At 38.2% G+C, this 24284-nt stretch overlaps 1 protein-coding gene across 3 annotated transcripts in view; it reads left to right on the plus strand.

The window, feature by feature from the left end:
- Positions 1-24284, plus strand: part of LOC127418028 (storkhead-box protein 2-like) — a 121264-nt gene that overhangs the window by 73782 nt on the left and 23198 nt on the right. The window contains exon 1 of one of the 3 annotated variants that reach the window (XM_051658344.1): positions 16205-16328. The exons of the other annotated variants lie outside the window; for them this stretch is intronic. The gene's annotated coding sequence lies outside the window, so the exon portion shown is untranslated. Of the gene's footprint in view, positions 1-16204; positions 16329-24284 lie in introns of those variants that run through there. 3 annotated transcript variants of the gene reach the window in all.

The raw sequence follows: 24284 nt of genomic DNA on the forward strand, positions 1-24284 counted from the left end.
TGCTCACCAGCATCGGTGTGAACGCCTCTTTCTTTTCTTTCCGATCATTGTGCTGACCCTGTCAGACTCTTTCTATGAAATACATTATCCTCCAAATGCACTCTGTTACTCAGACCTGCATGCAACATGACATACATTAGTGCCCCTGAGCCCAGTGATCATTATGGGTGATTCTGTCATTATTGGCTTTATCAGCCGTTAACAGCGATGTGCGTCTTTGCAATTTCTAGAGCACTGGGGTGAAGCAGTTGTGAATGGATTTCAGTATTTACAGTTGTACTGTTCAGTATTATGTTTGATGGCACTTGACATATATGCACACATACATACATTTATTCACACATCATCTCCTGCTAACATGATGCCTCCCACGCAAACAGTGCAGCATAAAGGCTGCAGCAGTGCATGCTGGGATACAGGATGAACCCATTAACCTACTACTGTCAATTGACTGCCTGGTGCAACAATGCCCCCTATGGAGAAACACAGTCAGCATCATCTCTTCCTACAGATCAATTCAAAGCTCTCTCTCTATTTTATTCTATCTCTCCCTTTCTATTTCTCTCTAACCAAAAACACACTTTTTAAATTTATTTTCGGCACATATACAGTATTTAGTTTGAGGCTTATTTTAATGAGCAAACGAGTAGTAAGAACCTTGCAACAAAAAGAGAAATGGATGAATCTCATGGAACCTGTCCAGGTCATGTTTCTCCCTAAAAGAAATAATTATTGAATGTATTTTATTTTATATTTTATTTTATTTTAATTTAAGCTGCTGGTTATATTTTGCTACGAGAAACTGAGGCTTTATTTTAAGACCATAAAGATTTTTGTGACATTTTCATGCCAATTACTGTAAAAATCTCACTCACAAAAAGTATTTGTAAATTATGTAAAGTATTGTAAAGTATTTGCAAATAATGGTAGTTTGTTAATATATATATATATATATATATATATATATTACACTTCAGTAAAAATGACCATTACAGAAATGAGAATTTAATCAAAATCACCATTGATAATAATAATGGGATATATATATATATATATATATATACACACACACACACACACACACACACACACACACACACACAGTACTGTGCAAAAGTATTAGGCACATAAAATGCTTCACATTTGTCTTAAGATGGTTATTTATATCTTCAGCTTTAGTGTGTCAATAGGAAATATAAATGTTAGACTCCCAAACATTACTTTTGCAAGTAGAATAGAATAGAAGAACAGGGAGCCCTGCAACAGATAGTATGGCCCCCACAAATCCCCCCACTGAACATCGTGTCAGTCTGAGATTACATAAAGAGACAGAAACAATTGAGATTGTGAGATTGGCAAATTTTTCAACAAACTTGGAACATCCTATCTGCCAACAACCAAGAAAAACCTTGTGTCCGTGTGTACCTAAGAGAATTGGTGCAATTTTGAAGGCAAAGGTGGTCACACCGAATATTGATTTAGCTTTTTTATGTTTACTGGACTTTATATGACGTTAATTGAAGAATGACAACCATTGATGTTATTATTTTTAAAGAAATTCTCACTATGCTACACTGTACATTTCTTTTGTAAAAATGTCTGAATTTATTCCCTTAATTCATTCCCTTGATGAATTGCAGTATTGTTTCTCTTTCATTTTTCAATCTCAAGGCATTGATTTTTAATTGCATCTAGCGGAAATCACTGATATAATTGTGGCATGTAACTGGTGCTGTTCTGATCTGTTTTATGTGGCATGTCCTGAGCGCTGTATGTATTTTTATCCCTCTAACACATGGGAGAACATTTGTTAAATGATAGATGAAAACCTTTATCAGCTGTGTATGTGTGTCATGCATTTGTGAATTTATGATTGCAGAGCATGCAGTTGCTTAATGCCCTAGATATAACATCACACATGCAACTCGTCAGTGTGTCTAAATATCTGACATGCATGTGCACAATATGAAATATGCAATGCAATGTATAGGCTCCATCTTTCCTTTGGTTAATTTTCTTGCCATCTTTAGACATCAAAGACCTACATCCCAAAAGACAAGTATTATTATGAGAGATATAGAGCACTAGAACACAGATTAGTGTGTTTCCTAATCCAGAGCTCTGTGTAGAGTGACATGAGTAAAATCCTTAGTGCTGTCAGGCGTGAATATGCTGGATCTGATCCTGCTGTCATTCATCGTCTGCACTGAGCTTCAATCTAACACACATTAGACTTCAGGGTCCATTTATACTGACATGTAAATCTTGAATGTGATTTACAATGTGTAGTTTAAGGAGTTGAGCTTCTTTTAATGGAAGCAGGTTAAAGCTGCTGCATGTAATATGTTAAAGACCCCATATAATTAATAAACTTAAGACTTTATAAAAATTCTGTGAATTTAAATGCACATTCCAAAAATAATAATAGCCACAGTATGTAGAAGGGTTGGCACTACAATTATTTTGATAATCGATTAATCTATCGATTATTAGAACGATTATTCGACTATTCTGCGATTATTGCAACAATTAATCATTAGCTCTTAACAGATTATTCAGCTTGTTCCCTGACTTAAAAGGTTGTATTAAACATGCTTACAAACAAAAAAGAGGACAAAATCATCTTTTAAAAATACCTCTTAATGACATTCACTGAATTAAAGGAAAAAAAATTTTTTTTTTTGTTTAATTCATTAAAGAAATTCACTGCAAAAAATCCTATTGTTATCAAGTTTTTTTTGTCTTGTTTCCATTTAAAATTGTCTAAAAATCCTTAAAGATACATTTACTTGAAATGAAAGATATTTAGACTTGCTTTCAGAGAATGTATCTTAAATTTAAGTGTATTTTGTATATACACTGGTTGCCAAAAGTTTGGAATAATGTACAGATTTTGCTCTTATGGAAAGAAATTGGTACTTTTATTCACCAAAGTGGCATTCAACTGAACACAATATATAGTCAGGACATTAATAACGTGCAAAATTACTATTACAATTTGAAAAAAAATGTCAGAACTTCTAAACTACTTCAAAGTGTTCTCATCAAAAAATCCTCCACCTGCAGCAATGACAGCTTTACAGATCCTTGGCATTCTAGCTGTCAGTTTGTCCAGATACTCAGGTGACATTTCACCCCACACTTCCTGTAGCACTTGTCATAGATGTGGCTGTCTTGTCGGGCACTTCTCACGCACCTTACAGTCCACTGATCCCACAAAAGCTCAATGGGGTTAAGATCCATAACACTCTTTTCCAATTATCTGTTGTCCAATGTCTGTGTTTCTTTGCCCACTCTAACCTTTTCTTTTTGTTTTTCTGTTTCTGAGGACATGTGAGGCATCTATTTCTCAAACTAGAGACTCTGATGTACATATCCTCTTGTTTGGTTGTACATCTGGCCTTCCACATCTCTTTCTGTCCTTGTTAGAGCCACACCTTTGTGTACACCTTTGTATGAAATCTTCAGTTTTTTGGCAATTTCAAGCATTGTATAGCCTTCATTCCTCAAAACAATGATTGACTGACGAGTTTCTAGAGAAAGCTGTTTCTTTTTTGCCATTTTTGACCTAATATTGACCTTAAGACATGTCAGTCTAATGCATACTGTGGCAACTCAAAAACAAAGACAATGTTAAGCTTCATTTAATGATCCAAATAGCTTTCAACTGTGTTTGATATAATGGCAAGTGATTTTCTAGTACCAAATGATCAATTTAGCATGATTACTCAAGGATAAGGTGTTGGAGTGATGGCTGCTGGAAATGGGTCCTGTCTAGATTTGATCAAAAATGACTTCTTTCAAATAGTGATGGTGCTGTTTTTTACATCAGTAATGTCCTGACTATACTTTGTGATCAGTTGAATGCCACATTGGTGAATTAAAGTACCAATTTCCTTCTGAAAGAGCAAAATCTGTACATTATTCCAAACTTTTGGCCACCAGTCTAAGTGTATTTCTTCACTTGGTTATACTTCTCCGAGTGCAGTAAAGACAAAATATACTTATATTCAAAATCTATTCTCTAAAAGCAAGTCTAAATATCTTATATGCTGCTTCTCAGGTGAATGCATCTTTTTTAAAGGATTTTTAGATATTTTAAAATGTTTGTATTTTTAATATTATATTCAACATTCTCAGATAACAATTTTTTCTTCTGCAGTATAGCTGCTAAAGAAAATGTACATTGTTTTAATGTAGTTTTAGATATTTATATTGGAAAACAAGCCAAAGCCAAAACAAATCAAAAACGTATTTTATTGCAGTGTATAATGGGGCGAAGACACTCTCTCACCTTTCTGTTCACTTCAATCCATCTTTAACTCACAAAAAAAAAAAAAAAGAAACTCTTTTATTAATAAAGCTGTGTATTGCCAATTTTCTTCACGATAAGAAATGCATATATTATGATTCAATAAGTCGCGAGTCATCACGTTATAATCTAGCTGCAGTAAGCGTGCGCGCTCGAGGGACGAGCATCACTGTGACAGAGTGTGCATCAGCCGGGTGCAGTTTCAGTCTCTCCCCCTTAGATCGGGACATTTGCGCAACTCATAGAAGAGGCGCTGACTGCACAGAGAAATGCCAGTTTCAGAATTTGTAGTTTTTTACATGATCTGCTTCCGTATTATTTGAACTGCATTTAAGATGTAACGCTGATGTGTTTCCTTTAAAGAGCTCCGGCTCCAATTATTCCACAACGAGAGTGCTTCTGTATTTACTTATTTGGTATTTTTGTATAATTCCCTCATACTTGGCGATCTACATCACCTGAAGATGTTTGGAAAGTTTGGAGTGCATCTGGACTGTGAGCTGTATTTTCTTACTCTCCTCAGTCAGGCGTGAGCTGCAGTGCTGCTCTCACACGCCATCATTAGAGTTGAATGTGATCTTATGTTACGTCAAATGAAATCAAACAACTATTCGACAACGAACATTTTTGTAGACAAAAAAAAATCATTGTTGGTAAGGTCGACTAATCGTTTCAGCCCTAGTTGGCACTAATAAGAACTTGTAATATTTAAAAAAATATATATATTTCTTGTTCTCACATTGAGAACGTGACAGATGTGAAAGCATTGGTGGATCAGTTGTAGAATTCTCGCCGCCACGCATGGGCGGGAGGCCCAAGTTCGATTCCCAGCCAATGCAGCCTGTCTTTTAGGGGCAGTGGTGGCTTGGCGGTTAAGGCTCTGGGTTAATGACTAGATGGTCAGGGGTTCAAGCCCCAACACCGCCACAGTGCCACCGTTGGGCCCTTGAGCAAGGCCCTTGACCCCATCTGCTCCAGGGGCGCCGTATCATGGCTGACCCTGCGCTCTGACCCCAGCTTGGCTGGGATATGCGAAAACAGGGCAGTGGTAGCTCAGCGGTTAAGGCTCTGGGTTACTGATCAGAAGGTCGGGGGTTCAAGCCCCAGCACTGCCAAGATGCCACTGTTGGGCCCTTGAGCAAGGCCCTTAACCCTATCTGCTCCAGGGGCGCCGTATCATGGCTGACCCTGCACTCTGACCCCAGCCTAGCTGGGATATGTGAAAAAGAAGAATTTCACCGTATATGTGCAAATGTATAATGTGTGATAAATAAAGAAAATTAATTATAAAATTATAATTATAATTAATTATAATTATAATTAGTGACACTTACAGTAGCTATAGGCTACGTGATGAGGGAAACCATCTGAAATGCTTTGAAACCAGAAGACTTTGACTTCTGAGACATCAGTATGATATCCATTAATGCTGCATGCTTGATACATGATACATTGCCTTCTGTGATTACTTAACTTTACAAGGCTATGTTTTAAAATATAGTCTGCATTCAGCACTGTGTGAGCAAGCGGCACCCTCTAGTGGTGTGGACGGCATTATCAGTTATCTATTATACCAATATAATACAGAATTTAAATGGGGGATTTGTTGCTTGGGTTAAATCTTTATATTTTTCCATGATGTGCTTAACATTTCTGTGGAATTGCCCATAATATGCATAGTATGAATTTGTTTTGTTCTATCACCATGGTTTTCAAACTGGTAGGCGCCAGAGCATGTCAGGGGAGGTGCGGAGATTGATGATAAATTCACCAAGTGAAATCAAAACATACATAAATAATATAATAAAAATTATTGTCTTAATAGACCACAGTCCAGCTTAATAGACCGTAGCTCTATGGCATTATAATACTGTCATGAATGCATGCATATCATGCGAGAGAGCATCCATGTACTGGTTGCGCGAGCCCAAATCTCCGCTAACACGCTGACGTCCTTGGCTCTCGCTCAAAACTGGATGCGTGCTCTCAAATATAGCCTACATACGCTGCTCTATGAAATCTCCCTGCTCTCGTTCAGAGAGTTTGTGCGCGACAGTGCCTGCTCAAAACGTGTCATATGCACTTGCAAATCTATTTTAAAGCCACACAGCTCTGACTTTCTTTCATACTGTGCCAAGACTTTGAAAACCCCTATTCTATCATATACCATTCATACATGTAAAATGTGAGTTCTGTTGTTTTGAACTGCAAAAAGCAGTGCAATGAAGGACGATGTTTTAGAAGTACAAAATAACCTTTTTTCTTATCAATCATCATGTTATCTGATTGTTAATTTTTTGGTATCTTTTTAAATATGTTTATCTTCTATATATCTTTTATTGTGGCTCTCTTTAAAATGTTGGCCTGTCATGTGTTCAACAGATCCAATCCATTATCAATAGAAATTATTTATTGTTAGAACAGTTAAAAAGCTTTTGTACCTCTTTGTTAATTTGTAAAGTATAATTCTTAAGCAAAACAGTGATCTGATGATAAAATAAGGTAAATGGCAAAATATCGGTATCTGAATTGGCCTATAATTATTTTATTTTTTTTTAAAATCGGTATCAATATCGGCCAAAGATGTTCATATCGGTGCATCCCTAATTAGAACACTTTTGATTCATTTTGACTTTATACCACATCATTTCTTCAATTTATTCTTAAATTTTCTCTTTTGTTCAGAGCCATACATCATATCAAAGTGTCTTTTGGTAGAAGCAAATCTTATGTGTTTAAAAGTTTGGAAAATATACATCCATTTTATACACATTCTGGTCCACCCAACCACCGGTTCAGCCCACTCTAGCGAGACAGGATGCTAACTTAGAGCCCCCTCTCACCGTTTCTACACTGAGAGAGTGTGGCGTTTCTATTATAATACTTTGCAAGCACTCAGGCAAAGATAGCACTAGTCTTTTGGAGCTATAGGCCCCCGAATTTGTTTTTTTTCTTTAGCACCGAACCTGATTCATTTATGCTCTTCCTCGCTCACTGCTCTTCTCCAGCTGCCTCTCTGCCTCGCTGCCTTACCTTAAAAAGTAAAAATATATTCTCTTGTTAAACATAATATACATTTTTACCATTAATTATATGGTTAAGTCATCCTTTTTACTATTTAAAAAATAATACGTTTTACAATAGTTTACTGTAAAATAAACTACATGTATTATCTTGTTAAATATATTATATTTTAATATAATGACAGCAACTCAGCCACGAAGTGGTAGGCCACGTAAAATGACAGAGCGGGGTCAGCGGATGCTGAGGCGCATAGTGCGCAGAGGTCGCCAACTTTCTGCAGAGTCAATCGCTACAGACCTCCAAAGTTCATGTGGCCTTCAGATTAGCTCAAGAACAGTGCGTAGAGAGCTTCATGGAATGGGTTTCCATGGCCAAGCAGCTGCATCCAAGCCATACATCACCAAGTGCAATGCAAAACGTCGGACGCAGTGGTGTAAAGCATGTCGCCACTGGACTCTAGAGCAGTGGAGACGCGTTCTCTGGAGTGACGAATCACGCTTCTCCATCTGGCAATCTGATGGACGAGTCTGGGTTTGGCGGTTGCCAGGAGAACGGTACTTGTCTGACTGCATTGTGCCAACTGTGAAGTTTGGTGGAGGGGGGATTATGGTGTGGGGTTGTTTTTCAGGAGCTGGGCTTGGCCCCTTAGTTCCAGTGAAAGGAACTCTGAATGCTTCAGCATACCAAGAGATTTTGGACAATTCCATGCTCCCAACTTTGTGGGAACAGTTTGGGGATGGCCCCTTCCTGTTCCAACATGACTGCACACCAGTGCACAAAGCAAGGTCCATAAAGACATGGATGAGCGAGTTTGGTGTGGAAGAACTTGACTGGCCTGCACAGAGTCCTGACCTCAACCCGATAGAGCACTTTTGGGATGAATTAGAGCGAAGACTGCGAGCCAGGCCTTCTCGTCCAACATCAGTGTCTGACCTCACAAATGCGCTTCTGGAAGAATGGTCAAAAATTCCTATAAACACACTCCTAAACCTTGTGGAAAGCCTTCCCAGAAGAGTTGAAGCTGTTATAGCTGCAAAGGGTGGGCCGACATCATATTAAACACTATGGATTAAGAATGGGATGTCACTTAAGTTCATATGCGTCTAAAGGCAGATGAGCGAATACTTTTGGCAATATAGTGTACTTCGTGCATGACACAAGTAATTTTTCCAACAATTGTTTACAGACGGATTGTTTCACTTTTAATTGACTATATCACAATTCCAGTGGGTCAGAAGTTTACATAGACCAAGTTAACTGTGCCTTTAAGCTGCTTGGAAAATTCCAGAAAATTACATCAAGCCTTTAGACAATAAGATAGTTAGCTTCTGATAGGAGGTGTACTGAATTAGAAGTGTACCTGTGGATGTATTTTAAGGCCTACCTTCAAACTCAGTGCTTCTTTGCTTGACATCATGGGAAAATCTTCAGAAAAAAAAAATAGTGGACAACAAGTCTGGTTCATCCTTGAGCAATTTCCAAATGCCTGAAAGTACCATGTTCATCTGTACAAACAATTGTATGCAAGTATAAACACCATGGGACCACGCAGCCATCATAACACTCAGGAAGGAGATTCATTTGGTCTCCTAGAGATGAACATAGTTTGGTGCGAAAAGTGCAAATCAATCCCAGAACAACAGCAAAGGACCTTGTGAAGATGCTGGAGGAAACAGGTAGACAAGTATCTATATCCACAGTAAAACGAGTCCTATATCGACATAACCTGAAAGGCTGCTCAGCAAGAAAGAAGCAACTGCTCCAAAACCACCATAAAAAAGCCAGACTACAGTTTGCAAGTGCACATGGGGACAAAGATCTTACTTTTTGGAGAAATGTCGAAAAGTTGAAGCAACATCTCGAGACATCAGCCAGGAAGTTAAAGCTTGGTCGCAAATGGGTCAATGACCCTAAGCATACCTTCAAATTTATGGCAAAATGGTTTAAGGATAAATGTATTTGGCTAAGGTATATGTAAACTTTAAATATAATTATTTATAATTATTTTATCTTTAAAATGTTATTTGAAGGTGTTCCTCATTAAATATTTATATATGCAATAAATTGCAATCAAATCTATTAATGAATCAGCATATCATGTAATTAATTTGATTATAAATTTTAATCGATTGACAGCCCTACTTTTTATACTTTTATTTCCCCCCATTTTTACTGGATGCTTGAAAAATTCAGCCTGTAAGGAAACTTACTGTCAAGATGTAAATGTATCTGCTGTGTTTTGACATTTATACTTTTTAATATCATACCAGTTGTTCCTGTTTAGTTGAGTTTGTTTAATGTTGCTATAGTGCTCTGTCTGCGAATGGGTACAATTTGAATGACAATGTAGAGACAACTGGAAAGCCCTGGGCACTGCTGGGACTTGGCAAACAGTCATTGTCATTCACATCAAAACCTTTACTTGTCAATAGAATCATTTGGAAGCCTTCAGTGTTTTTGTAAAATGAAGGGTAGATTTCTATGTTTTCAGCTCAAATTGCATCATGGTCTTAGGATTGAAGTGATCTTTAGAGGGTGCATGGAGGTCAGTCATATTTCGAGAAAGCAGTCGTTTGCTTTGATGTCTCTCCCTCTGAGCAAAGCCATGAAACATTGTTAAAAAAAAAGATGTGCCGAACAGTCTGAGCTTCTGTTTTCTCTGAGACGACTGCGGCTCTCATTCATTTCGGTTTGGCCGTGATTGAAGTCAGGTGGATCCACGGGGCATAAATATGAATTTGAGTGGAGCCGCAAAAAAGCAGTCTGTCAGCTTTTGGATGTTTCGATCCATCCTGCCGATGAGAAGCAAGATTGAAGTAGCCATAGAATTGTCACATCTGTGCTACTTCAGAAGGAATTTCTTTAAACTCCACTGCCTTGGACTTGCACACTACTACTTATCACCATCTAGTGTTAAAACATCTACCAGCAACTAAAGGATCAGGCCACTTTAATCTGTCTGCGTCACGCAAGACTACTACAAGACACGCCCACTACAAGACACGGCCATTTCATGTTACATCCACTTCAGATATCCAGTGAAATGTTCAAGACTTGCAACAGTTTGATTTCACATTCGTACACTGTGTTTATTTGGAGTCCTGCAGCAATCCTACACCTATATCTACCCCTAAATCTAACCCTAACCACAAAGATTAAAACATTTTAACTTTGTAAAATTATTAAAAATACCACACCTTAAAAGTTCTATTGAATGGAATCATACTGCCAAATCACTAGGTGGCGACAATGATGATAAATGTGATGAAAATGAAGAGGAGAAGCAGCTAGCGGTATGCTAACCCAATAGACTAACCGGTTAGCTCAGAGATACTCATATTTATGGAGATAACATTTTCTGCGATTCTATTATAGGAGAGAGCGCAACACCTCTGGTAATGGTCAACTAGCATGTTACGACAGTAAGTCACCATTTGTGGATACAATATAAATTTGTTGGGAGAGCCGTAAAGTAGCACCTACCTGTCGCAAAATCGTCCGTGACTTCTCTTATAAAATATACATTTATCGTAGTAAACTCCACACATAGTTCACTCCAAAAGGATTGTTTAGTGTAAAACATGTTGAAGATTAGCGGACAGGCGGTCAGTTCATTAAGTGATGAGCTGTTTACTCACAAAAGCAGTTTATTCAGCACACTGAAGCATCTCCTCCATAGACATCTATTTAAAAAGAATGGCCTCTTGTCTCCTGACCAGTATACCGCCCATAGAATGTCTATGGGACCACAGTGTTATTATATTTAGGCTAAGCTTGTAGGCTCCACTATTATAAGGGTTGTGGATAGCTTGTGAGTGTAACAGAGCGTACGAGAAGGGGTTCGCCTAACACTTGTGGATAGTAAAATAAACAGAGACCATTTGAAATGTGAACAGAACTTCTCTAGCTTTTTATTGTATTGTTTGGGGAACTATCCCTTTAGATCAGACATGGGCAACTTATGGCCTGCAGGCTGGATCCGGCCCTCCACATGGTTTAATGTGGCCTGCGGCTCATTTATCCTAAAAGCGTAAATTCTTTAATTGGATATTTAAGTTATCTTGCATTGAGACCTAACATGCCTCCACAAGCTTTTAAAATGCTCAGGGTTGCCAGATAAGAGACGCAACACCCCCAATTTGAGATTTATACTTGCGCAAATTGGAAATATTCTACCTAATGTTATACTTATTTTGTGAAATCTGGCAACCATGCACACGAGTGTGCTCTTTCTAGCTCTCGCTTTCCCCTTTGAACAACTTGGCGATCTCTAGTGCAATATTCTGCTCAAGGAAAAGTGTTATACGGCCACTCTGTGTCCATTCTTGAGGCTGCTTGTGATGTTTGGTGCTACTAAGTTTGCAGATAAACCTTCTCAGTGATGAAATAAAATATAAAAGTAGATCTCGGCATCATTGACACGCGGAAGGGTAATCATTGACACGTGAGCAAAAGCAAGTGAGAGATGAATATGTATGTTTTTTTTATTTGTGCAATTTAGAAGTCCCCTCGCACCTGTATGTTAATCTAACTCTTGCAGTAATGTTTTTAATGCCTGATAGAAAAGTATCTACCTTTTGTAGAGCAAAACAATACTTTAGGCAATTGCAGAATAGTCCCATTAGTCACATATACACTTCAGAACATTGAGTACACAATTATTTCTGGGCTTAAAAGATACAAAAACCAAATCAATGTGGAACATTGTATCTCAAAAGGAATACAATGTGGCCCCCTATGCACTACTTAAAGCCCAATGTGGCCCCTTTACCAAAATAGCTGCCCACCCCTACTTTATATCCTCTGGAAATATTACTTTTAATATCTTTTCCATTTTTATTACAAACTGGGGGTATGAGTTAAAATTAGACAGGGCACAGATGCTGAATATTCCTTTAATTCAAACTTGTTCAATTATATTTTCTTGCTGTAATAAAAGAATATCCTCCCCTAAAGTTTGTCTCCACTCTTTCAATAAAACCTTCTCTGCATTTAGTCCCACTCTAAAGTCTAATGAATAAAAAGCTCTGGTTCCTGACTCTAGTTTCTGATGGACCCTGCAATGTGCTAGTGGTGTGATTTTGGAGGAGTAACTCATGCTCACCTGTTGATTTGTTAATGTGGCATCTGGTCTCTGCTGTCACATATCCTGACATGAAACACCACTGCGCCAACTGTGCTATGCTATTCATGTGTGTGCGAATTTACATTAGAATACAGTATGTGTGTTTGTTTTTTAATACGGCACTCTTTTTTTAATGTAATTTTCTATTTTAGTAACTTGTTATTGGGGGAGGTGTGTACAGACATTTGTTATTCTAGTTAGATTTATAGGAGAAAGCTGTCTAATTTGGGTATTTAGTTTGGAATTCGGGAAAAATGGTGGGCTCTATCAAAATCACAGTATATTTTCATTTAAAGTTTTGTTTGTGTGAGACCAGGCCTCTACAGTGATTCCAGGCTAATGGTTTGTGGGTTTGTATGTTTTGTTTTGTTTTTCTCTAAATAAAGTTTTGCAGCAAGCTTACTGTTAAATCATAACCTCAGACTACAACACTGTAACAGTTGATTGATGTTTTTTTAATATCTTTTCAAGCTCTTTAAACTTTTAATACAAATAAAATATGAGTGGTGTTTGCCTGTGCAAAAGTCAATGCTAGTCGTTGCTTTAGAGTTGCTAGGGTGTTCTGGTTGGTGGCCAGGTGGTTACTATGTTGCTCTGGGTGGTTGCTAGGTGGTAGTTAGGGTGTTTTGGGTGGTTCTAGGTGGTTGCTATTGTGTTCTGTTTGGTTGCCATTCGGTTACTAGGGTGTTTGGGTGGTTGCTAGGGTGTTTTGGGTGTCTAGGGTGTTCAAAGTGGTTGCTAGAGTGTTCCGGGTGGTTACTAGGTGGTTTCAAGGATGTTCTGGCTGGTTGTCATGTGGTTACTATGGTGTTCTTGGTGGTTACTGGTGGCTGATAGGGTGTTTTGGGTTGTTTTTAGGTTGTTACTAGGATGTTCTGGTTGAATGCCAGTTGGTTATTAGGGTGTTCTGTGTGGTTGCTAGGGTGTTTTGGGTGTTTTTTTTTTTGTTTTTTGTTTTTCTAGGTTGTTGCTATGGTGTTCTGGTTGGTTGCCAGGTGGCTGCTAGAGTGTTCTGGATGGTTTCTTGGTGGTTGCTAGGGTGTTCTGGTTAGTTTCCAGGTGGTTGCTAGGGTGTTCTAGTTGGTTGCTGGGGTGTTCTGGGTGGTTGCTATGGGGTTCTGGTTTGTTGCCATGTGATTGCTAGGTGTTCTGGGTAGTTTAAGGGAGTTGCTATTAGTGTGTTCTGGGTGGTTTCTAGGTGGTTGCTAGGGTTTTCTGGTTGGTTGCCAGGTGGTTACAAGGGTGTTCTGGGTGGTTACTAGGGCGTTTTTTTTTTTTTTTTTTTTTTTTTTTTTTCTCTAGGTGGTTGCTGTGGTGGTCTGGTTGGTTGCCAGGTGGCTGCTAAAGTGTTTTTGGTGGTTTCTTGGTGGTTGCTAGGGTGTTCTGGTTAGTTTTCAGGTGATTGCTAGGGTGTTCTGGGTGGTTGTTAGGGGGTTCTGATTGGTTGCCATGTGGTTGCTAGGTGTTCTGGGTGGTTTAAGGTAGTTGCTACTTGGGTGTTTTGGGTGGTTGCTAGGTGGTTCCTAGGGTGTTCTCGTTGCTTACCAGGTTGTTGCTTACTAGCCCAAGTCAAAAGACCTCACCCTCTAATTTCTATGATTTTCACCATAGGAAAAGAAAATTAAATGGCACACCTCCTCAACAAGCCACACTTTTTGAGGTATCATTGACGTCCATTTCGCAAACAGTGCTGGACGAGTTAAGCACCAAAGTTTAATATTGGGACAAGTGGTTTGTTCAAATTAACTTAAGTACAATAATAGTAGTTAATAGTGTTGCTTTCCTTAGCAATCACTCTAACAAATGATTTAAAGATTGCATATCCTTTTGCCATCTAATCTCATCTCATCTAATAATAGCCTATTTGTAAAAGTGCCTATTTATTTTCTATTTTAAGTAAATAGATTATAGTAATCATTGCTTTGGGCTGTGCATGGTTTATCATAATGTATTAACTCACAATGTGATTAATGGCTCCTTATACTTTCTTGTATGGGGCCTTTTCCCAATCAGGCCTGGGAACCTGAATTCATTAGATGGGCCAACAGCATGAGACAGCAGATGCTGTGTTTCTGAATAAACCCTGAGCCCGTTGTGATTCCCCCATGTGTCCTTTAAGAGATCACCCTTCCCCCTTTCACCTATAATCCCCTCCCCCTTCTATCTTTCAAACCCCTGATCTCACACCCCTCACCATATAACAGCTTCACTACAGTTCATTGACCGCCACCATGCCGATACACAATCTTAGTTAACATTTACACAAAAATGGAAAGATGTTGGATTCGGGTGTAAATGTTGTTTGTGATGCGTGATTTCATGTAGCACATGATTTGTGGGGCTCCACACACGGTGTAGCAAGGATATTATTGTTTATGAAAACTATTACCAAAGTGAAAAAAAGTTAACTAAACAGGGTTCACATGGTTAGAGAAAACCTGGAAATATCAGGAAATTAAAAAATTGTCACTTTTCAAATCAGGCTGAAATTGAATGATTTTTTTGAATGACTATCTGTGTATTCTATCAAAAAACAAAACACTGACTAGACAAGAAGTGGCTGTCTGACTGACAAGTAAAACAACCAATCACAGTTCGCTTGTTAGATTTTCTTATAAAGTATCGTGGTGCCACCCCAAGCAGATAAAACGATTGGAGGTGCTGTAATTTTTAAACCGTAATTAAAAAATATTTTGCCTTTTTAAAGCCACTTTTTGTATTGTTTAAATTCTTTGTCTGCTACCACAATATATGTATATGTTGTAATGTATTTAAATGATCAGAATAATTGTATTTATTATTTATAATCATTTAAATTATTATATACTAAATTCTTTAATTGGGGGCCTTTCTTAGTAAATACTGATATGCGATTTGAGCAATTAATTGGCACATCATGTAGTTAATTTGATTACAATTTTTAATCAATTGACAGTTCTAATACTAAGGGATGAAAATGAATAATGAAACAAAATAAAACATTTTCCATAAAATCAAAGAAAATTTATTTATGAACAATTAAAGCTAAAACTAAACTGAAAATCAAAAAAGTAATAAAATACATATTATATGTAATGTGTTTTTATATACAGAAGCGCTACAAAATCAATATATACATTATACTGTGTGTGTGTGTGTATATATATATATATATATATATATATATATATATATATACACACACATACACATGCATATACATATAACACAGAAAAGTTAGCTGTGTAAAGTGAAATAAAATGAAACTCCGAATAAAAATAAAAAACACCATAACCCTGTAGTGGTGTAACCCTCATGTCAAACTGCTTTGGTCTCTTTGGCCAACAGCCAGCATAAGGCTCTGCTCTTTAATTGGATAAAGCAGGAATTGCCCTAACCCCACAATGCAGTTCTTCCCACATGTGTTCATGTCTTTCGTGAATAAGTGTGTCATAGGGCTACACTGTTCTTTCACATCCCGACAACTGCTTTGAGCCTCATTCCCTTTAAATATTAATTAACAGAATGGCACGGTGGGAAAAACAAGGAGACACTGAAGCCGGGAGAGTGACAGAAAGAGAGACAGTATACAGCTCTAGGTACAACATAGATGCGTTGCCATAACTTTTTCCAAGAGGACCTCCCACTAGATTGCGTGTCAGTGGGCATTCCTGGGAGTGAGCAAGTGTTGTAAGAAAAAAAAAAAAAAAAACAGTGCAAGCTCAGCCCTATAGTGTGATTGGTCACACCTCCCCTCTTTTTGTGTGGACCAGAGCATGCTGGGTAAAGACCCTGGAGTGAATGCACATTTGTCTCTGGAAGCCTCTCAGAAAGATCCCAAAGACTTGCTTGGATTTTAGGAGCTGGAGCCACACAGAATTAACCAAGGTAGAGCAGGATCTCATTCTCTGTTTCATTGCGGCCGTCTGTGTTCGTTTTGCACGCTGTAATTAGAATGCGTGCCGTCGTGTTGTCAGAATGAATCACAAAAGAGGGGGTGGGGTTGATCGGGTGCTGTTTGGACAAAGAGCCCAAGCTGTGGGGGATTGTTTACTACGGCAGCGTCAAGCGTGAGCACGTCTTTTGCGTATCTCCTCCTCAATTATCACTTCTCCGGCAGCTCCATTCAATGGCGTACACCTCTGGTGTAAAACACATTAATGTGTGCAGATTCAAGGATTGCTGTCTGCAAGCACAGCTGTCTTTTTATCTCTCATTTAGCCGACCACTTTCTCTAAGTCACGTCATTCTTGATTTTGTGATTGTATTACGTTAAACCTCTCTTTTAGCAGTGCATGAATGCGTCACATTTAGTGTGTGATGCAGCTGTTGCAGGAGGATCAGATAAATTGGCTGTGTTTTCAACCTCAAATCCCCTGCACTTGTGTCCCCCCCCCCCATCAGACGAACCCCCTGCTCTGGGCCTACTGTTTAGAAGGGGAGGGGGGTGGACAAATTCAGCAGGATGGTCTGAAAATGTCTGCCACGCTCTCCAACCCTTACTGCTGGGTTTAGAGCTGACAGCATATCACACGTTTTCCATTTTGTTTCTGATAATGCATCTGGAAGTTTAATGCCATGTTTCTGTTTCAAGCTGTTTAAAGCAAAGAAAAGCAAAAGTGACTTTTCAGAGTTCTGATGATTTCTGTGGCTCCACTGTGGTGGTGTCATGATACAGGTGTTGGATCAGATGGTAATACCATACTACTTTGATATATGCCATGGTCCTGATTGATTACCATATTCATATACTATAGTATTTGCATTATATTATGTACTCCAAGCAGGGTTCCCATGGTCATGGAAAACATGGAAATGTCACTGAATTTTGGAAATTGTGATTTCCAGGCCCTAGAGAAGTCATGGAAATTGATTACATCTTAAAAATCATGGACAAGCTTGTGGTCAGAATACACATTTTTCCCCCCTCTGCCTCTAAAATCTCACACTAGATTTTGCTCTTTTTGAGTAAAAATTTCTCGCACGCCAAAGTGATTTTTGGTTTGTAAGTGAATCGTTATTCTGAGTCAATGAATATGCCACAACTAGAAATGTCATAAAATAAAGATACATCGATTATTGATTGGCACTTTATTTTCTCTATACATTTTTGAGACATTGATGTATTAACATTAGCCAACATTTTAATTTGAATGCTTTCCAATTTATCATCAGTTGGCCTTCCATTTAATGTAGTCTGGCATAATACCTTTAATACCTTTTAATTACCAAAAACAGTATGCCAATGGTGTAGTATGTCCAAATCCACAGTATTCATGAAGCAGTAAACGAGAAGTACCCGGAAGACCTAATATTTCCGGTGAGAATCTGAAGTGCGGATCAACTGGACACTTAATCCCATAATCCCTCGGGAGCTGAGGCGATGTCACGTTCAAAACGCTGGATTTAAAAGAACGGCGGTGAATCGCGTGTCGGACGGCTATTCTCAACTGTAAGTGCTATATATACCAAGATAATTGTTCCTTGTGCTTAAATGGTGCTTGTTAAACAAAACCAGAGCAGATCATTTTCACAGTTGTTGTTCTTATATGCGGGTCATGGGTCAATGCCCACATCCCCGGATGTCCGAAATCTATTCATACTACTCGCATGCATTCCTAAAAGAATGTACAGAAACTGTAGAATGGTGTGCGTACATTCATTTTAAATTTTAGAACACGCCATGCAAACTCGCTGATGCGTCCGGTGTGCATCCCCCTTTAAGTTACCTTGCCGCTCACACTTTAACAAAGTTGTTTTGAGAAATACTTTGTTTGAAGAGACAAAAGTTATTGTGCAATGATTAGCCCTGTTTATATCTGGAAAAAAGATCATCAGGAACATTTTCTGATTATCAATGCGTATAAAAAGCATAGATTCCAAGCCTGGCCACAGCAGTTCACAAATCGTTCTGATTGATTCATTAGCAAATTGGTCTGATTCAAAATGATAAAAAAAAACAAAAAAAAATTTAATCTGTATCCAGTAATCCCAAATGACTGGAAAGGTCATGGAAAAGTCATTGGTCAAGAAGGGTGGGAACCCATGGTACATATAAGAATACCATGGTATTACCACAGTACCTTGTGTGAAAAATAATGGTATTACAGTTCATAGCCAGTGTCATTGCAATACTATAGAACTTTTTTTTTTAGAAGTGTTAAGAATGGTTTCCCTCACACAATTATCTCCCTTACTACAATTATTGATACTACTGTAAATCATCATAATGTTGTGATTTATTTTTTAATGACAGTAGATCACAGTTGTACTGTAGTAAAAACAACTGCAAAATTTTGGCATAAATTACGGACGTTGGTTGTTAGGTTGTTTTAGGTGGTTTCTAGGGTGTTGCTTGTGACAGACCTCCAAGTATCGATGATATTCTGGTTGCAGGATAAGATATGGCATAGGTCTCTCTTTCAATTCATGTCTGTGGGATTTTTTTTTTTTTCACATTTCATTGTGAAAATTCAGAAAGTCCAGTCGCTTAGAAAATGAATAGCACACCTCTGTTGCAAAAAATAATTAAATAAAATTTTGTAAGGGCTATGAACTGATATTTGTTTCCAAATGAAAATTACACTGTGAAAAAAAAAAAAACTGGTAACCTACAAGGATCTAACCCATAAAATGATTTTCGTTGGTGCAACCTAATTTGTCAGGTTAATTTAGTCAGATTAAATAACATTTTTGTCTTCAATGAAACCAGTTAATTTGGATGTTACCACATGAAGTACAGTTTTTAGGTTATCTGACCGAACATCAGTATCTCACACTGAGTGCATTATTTAAATAGGTTATCCGTTTTCAATTCTGATCATATAACAGAACATGGAGACTTGGGTTTCAGTCCAAACACACAATGACAGTTTGTTGCAGATGTTTGAGTTTCAGGGCTCATTGTAATGCGTTGAGCTGCTGGTATCCTACTGTTGAATGCTATCAACACCATCACAAACACACATGGACCATCAGAGAGATCAAAGACTTGCAGACTTGCTCAGGAAGCAGAGCACAGCACCTCCCCCTTGTCCTCCACCACTACAGCTATTGTGTAATGAAACCAATTCTTCTGGAACAAGGCCTAGTTTGATCTGAATAAGACATTTAAGCCAAAGTATACTTAGGCAGTGAGAAGAAAATTAAGGAATTATGTTGTGGGGAGTTTTGACTATTTATTTATTTATTTATTTATTTATTTGCACCCTTGCTTTGTAAAAATCATATTTGTAAAAAGAGCACTTTTACAGGAATGCTTTGTGTTATATTATCCTTGCAATAAAAACTGCATTGAGGTTCTGCAATTGGTTTGTCTACACTTGTAGTAAAATATTGCATGTAAAGAGTCTTTTTATGTGATATTTTACTACAAACTTAGTCAAAATGAATTGCTGAACCTCACTGCTGTTTTTAATTCCAGGATATTAAAAATATATTTGTATAACAGGCAGGTGATATAAATATTAAATAATGTACATTTAAGACACACCAGGGATATTATAAAATATGAGGTATCAGCACATTACATAAATATTCTACAAAGAAAGAATGCGTTTACAGCTTCTATACTATTTATTTACTGGATATTTGCATTGAGTAAAAGATCACAGCACCTACTGTATGTTTGCTGGTTGATTAGTGCCACCAACGTGCTGGATTGTGCAGCTGCAAAATGTTCTTATTTCATTGGCCCATCGGTTTTCATCACAGTCTGAAGAAAATAAAAACTGACTGCTCTCCGGAAAAAAAAAATGTTGGATTGATGGTGGATGATTTGTCAGACCCAGCGTGAGTAGTGCCATGGGAATCCATTGTTCATAGTCAAAAACTCATTCGGAACAAACACGCTCATGAAAAAACAGGCTTGGGGTGAATAGGCCTAAACATTTGTTTTTTCAGTCAGTGTACACTGTAAAAAGTGGTAACCTGCATTTGTTACCTTAAGGAGTTACCTAAATCACTGTATTTGGTGTAACCTACTGTATTCAAGTTGATTTATTCATTTTAAATCATATTTAACTTAAACCAGTAAATGTAGATAAAGCATTTTTGGGTTACCTGACAAAACTAAAGCGTAAACTCCATGGACCCTTTTCACATAAATTTACAGTAATTAAAATTTCTAGATTTATGCTGCTAAATTAAGGCAGAAACGTGTCATCACAGACTGCGAAAAGGGTTGACAGATTAAGGTTTAAAGTGCATGATTAAATACACAGTAGTTTCTTTTAATCCAAAAGAAAATTTACATTTGTGTTAAGTAATATACTTAGTACCTGGTAATTTGCCTGTTAGTCTGTATCTATTGACTATCGACGTATGGTCTGTTCCACTTTGCAGCTTTTTCCACCCATGAACTGCCCACTTAGACAGGAAGAGAGTGTTTGACTGACATGAAAAGTGACCAGTCATCATTTGTTTTGTTTTACATGCCATTTAGATGAAATGTGTGTGCGTAGAAATGTGTGTGGACTATGTAATCAGAATTTCTTCCCATCCCAAAACAAATAAAATACATTTATTTCACAAATGTAACTCGAACAAAACTGAAAGTACAGTTTTGCTTGTGGATATTAAGGTTTAGCTATTGTTAAGGGCCTCAAACAAAACTCAGAAAATCTTTCAAAGTTGTAATGCAAACTTCGACAGATCCAGTGATTCGTTTTCCACAAAAGTGCTTATTGTATCAACCCTGTGCCTTGCAAAAAAAACAAAAAAAAAACAGTTTGTTTCAGACAGACTGGTAAAAACTTGTGCACCCCGATTCCAAGAAGTTGGGAAAAGCCAGCCAATCATATTGAAACTGGTGATTTCAGCCAGTTCTTGCCACTTTTCTGTACCATGTGCATGAGACAGTCTGTGAACAAATTGTAAGTAGTCCACAGGCATTAGTAGTAAGTAGTTTGCTCATAATTATGTACGAATAATTGTGAGATTTATGTTTCACAAATCCTGAAGTACAGACAGTTTATTCACTATATTTTTAGTCTCTTTTGTTTCACACACACATTTCTCATTTGACCCCTTGCAACAGGATATTCTTTATTGTGCATATTTCTGTGAAGAGATTGCCTACAACCCACATCGCTCACTACAATTGTTTGGAGTCCTGTTGATCTCATGTCACTTGTACACCTATGTTATGTTAGCTGGTTTGACAACTTCCTGGACAATTGCACCACGGGCTAATGGCACCAAGCCAAACTATATATGGAACACCCATGGATACTGTATCAATCCTGTGTGTGATATTGCTCATGTTTATCTACGATCTACAGCCCCTCATGACCTGCATCTAGTGGTGATATCAAAGAGATCTTGGTCAGTGTTTCATCTTTATCAGTCTTAACAGAGTTATTCAGTCCTACAGACTGTATCGAAGTGTCTGCTTCAAGATGTTATTGAACAGGACGTACGTTATTGAGTCAGCAAATACGGCTGCCAATCCCAAACACTGACTGACACGGAACTGTGCAATTCTCATATGTGCTTTTTGTCCTAATCAGCTTACTGATGTTATATACCGGCCAGGAAGGTGCGTTAACTGTGTTTCTGTCCTCGCTTTGCCTCCATGATAAGCCTGATTTGGATCGTAAGAGCCAGGGATCCATGCTGAGCTGCTTACCCAGGTGCCAGGGCCTGCTGGTGGGTATTTCTGGGTGCTTCTTCCAGAGTCTTTACTGGAGAGTTGAGCCAGATGTTCAGTGCTATTTTTGGGTAAGATCTTTGAGACTCGGAGTTGTACAGAATGTGGGTCAGTCGTATTCTGTCGGTAGTTAAAGATGATCGAGTTGTGTCAAGGGCAGAGGTCTGATTTCAGGAGGGGAAAGGTGGAGTCTGTCATTTATTTTGCAGCACTTTTCTATGTGTTTGGATTTAGACCTTTAGCCAAAAACTAAAGATGTAAGATTAGGATGGAATACTAGTGTACTACTTATTGAATACCGCACAGTATATTCTGTATACAGCGAATTCTCAGGGCCAACAAAGCCTTCTCTGCTGGCCTAACATGCCTAATAAATACATGTTTTTTCATCCTGTCATTTTCATTCACCTTTTTGCCAATGTATTTGTAATTGCTTTCCACAATTAATTCATCTACAAAAGAATAGGGAAAAATTAAAAGTTCATCCAATCAGAATTTACTCCTCGACGCTTATAAGCGAAGCGTGATGCCTGTTAGGCCTTCAGAATTTCTACAGAATCCCTTAACTGAATAGGCATCTAATGTCAGTTTGTCAGATTCATCAGCCAATCAGATTGATTCATTTGTTCTTGGTGGGTGTAGTCTTTTAGATATGTCCCTGTCGAGGCCTTCTAGCTGGCTTTGAGTAACGCAATCACGCATTAAGAAATGTATGCAATTCGAAAGCGAAGAGCGCGAGAGGCGAGATCAAGACAGACTGCTGTCATCATTCACTGCCGTTATTGCCATTGAGAAAGAGATCCTTATGGATTTAAAAACACGAGATGTTCTGCATGACCGTGTGATCCCTTAATTTATTAAACAGGAAAGGAGGGCTGTTAGGGCTTTTGACTTTAATTAAATTGGTAAGTGCTTTTGCATTGTTATAAACATCAAGAGTTTTCAATGTGTAAATTAGGATGTCTTGAGCATTCAGTGAAATTTATTGCAAGCAAAATTTAAATTGCAAAAATGATCATAGCAGGTGTTATAGACCTCCTTATAGATTCATATGAAAAATTATGATTTTTGAATGTCTGTTCGAGAGATGACATTCAAAAAGAGTTATTAAACTCTTTATTTAATAATATATTTCACAAAATAATCAAGCTGCAGTTAAGATTAGGCTACCTTGAACATTCAGTGTTCAAGTTTTGGCTTTTGTTCATGGACGAGTTTTTAAAATGTCAGTTGGTATTATTAGTTGGCTGCGACGTAATGTATGATGTCCATAAGGTCTCAGTGGCGAGCGGGCAGGGCCGAGCGATGACGGTGCAGAGCGAGACTAGGAGGGACACCTAGAAAGAATCATCTCGACTGCAGCTCTGGTTGCAGCTTAATCCCTCGCCCGCCAACACCGCAATCAACAACAGCAGGGTGAGAATTCACTCCAAGTGTCCATCCTGGTCTCGCTCTACACCATCGTCGCTCGACAACAACCCCCCCCCCCCCCCCACTCGCCACAGTGTTTTCTTAATGGCATGAATCAAACTGAAGGCCTAGACTTCAAATGCATGGGCCACCACTGGTATACAACCTACTGTTTTGAAAAAGTAAAAAATAAAAATAGTATGTGAAACAGAGTGCAACATGCAGTGTTTCATACAGTAGTATGCTACATTGTTGTCACATGACCACATCATGTTGTATGTCTGATTCGTTAAGTGCCGATCAGTAAATTCAGTCATGACAACTCTCAAAAGATTTGGCATGTTAATGTGGGTATGACATATTGATAGGATATTGGTCTTGGTGGACTAGATCTGCTACGCTGCTGCTGCTGCAGAGCAAGTACGAAGACTTGATACTGCTAGAAATTACACAGACATACTGAGTCAAGCATGTGGACATGCTGCTGCTGTTGCACAATCAAAAAAACAAGACATACTGCATCGAGTGTGTATGACATCCTGCTGCACAATGACACATACAAACAATCCCCATGTAGCAGATCTAGACATGTGCAGCTGGGGAGGGGGAGGGTTTCAGAGAAAAAATTATGCTGTAGTGAAACCGGCTTAATTGCAAAATGAGTAAATTTTGATGTTAGGCAGAAAGAGTACGCATGTTGATTTGCTAACAGATTACATATCAAAGGACCCATCAGCTTACACCATGCGAGCCGATTGGCTTGACATCACGTGAGTGAGCTGACT

Source organism: Myxocyprinus asiaticus, chromosome 27 (genome assembly GCF_019703515.2).
Source record: "Myxocyprinus asiaticus isolate MX2 ecotype Aquarium Trade chromosome 27, UBuf_Myxa_2, whole genome shotgun sequence".
NCBI lineage: Eukaryota > Metazoa > Chordata > Actinopteri > Cypriniformes > Catostomidae > Myxocyprinus > Myxocyprinus asiaticus.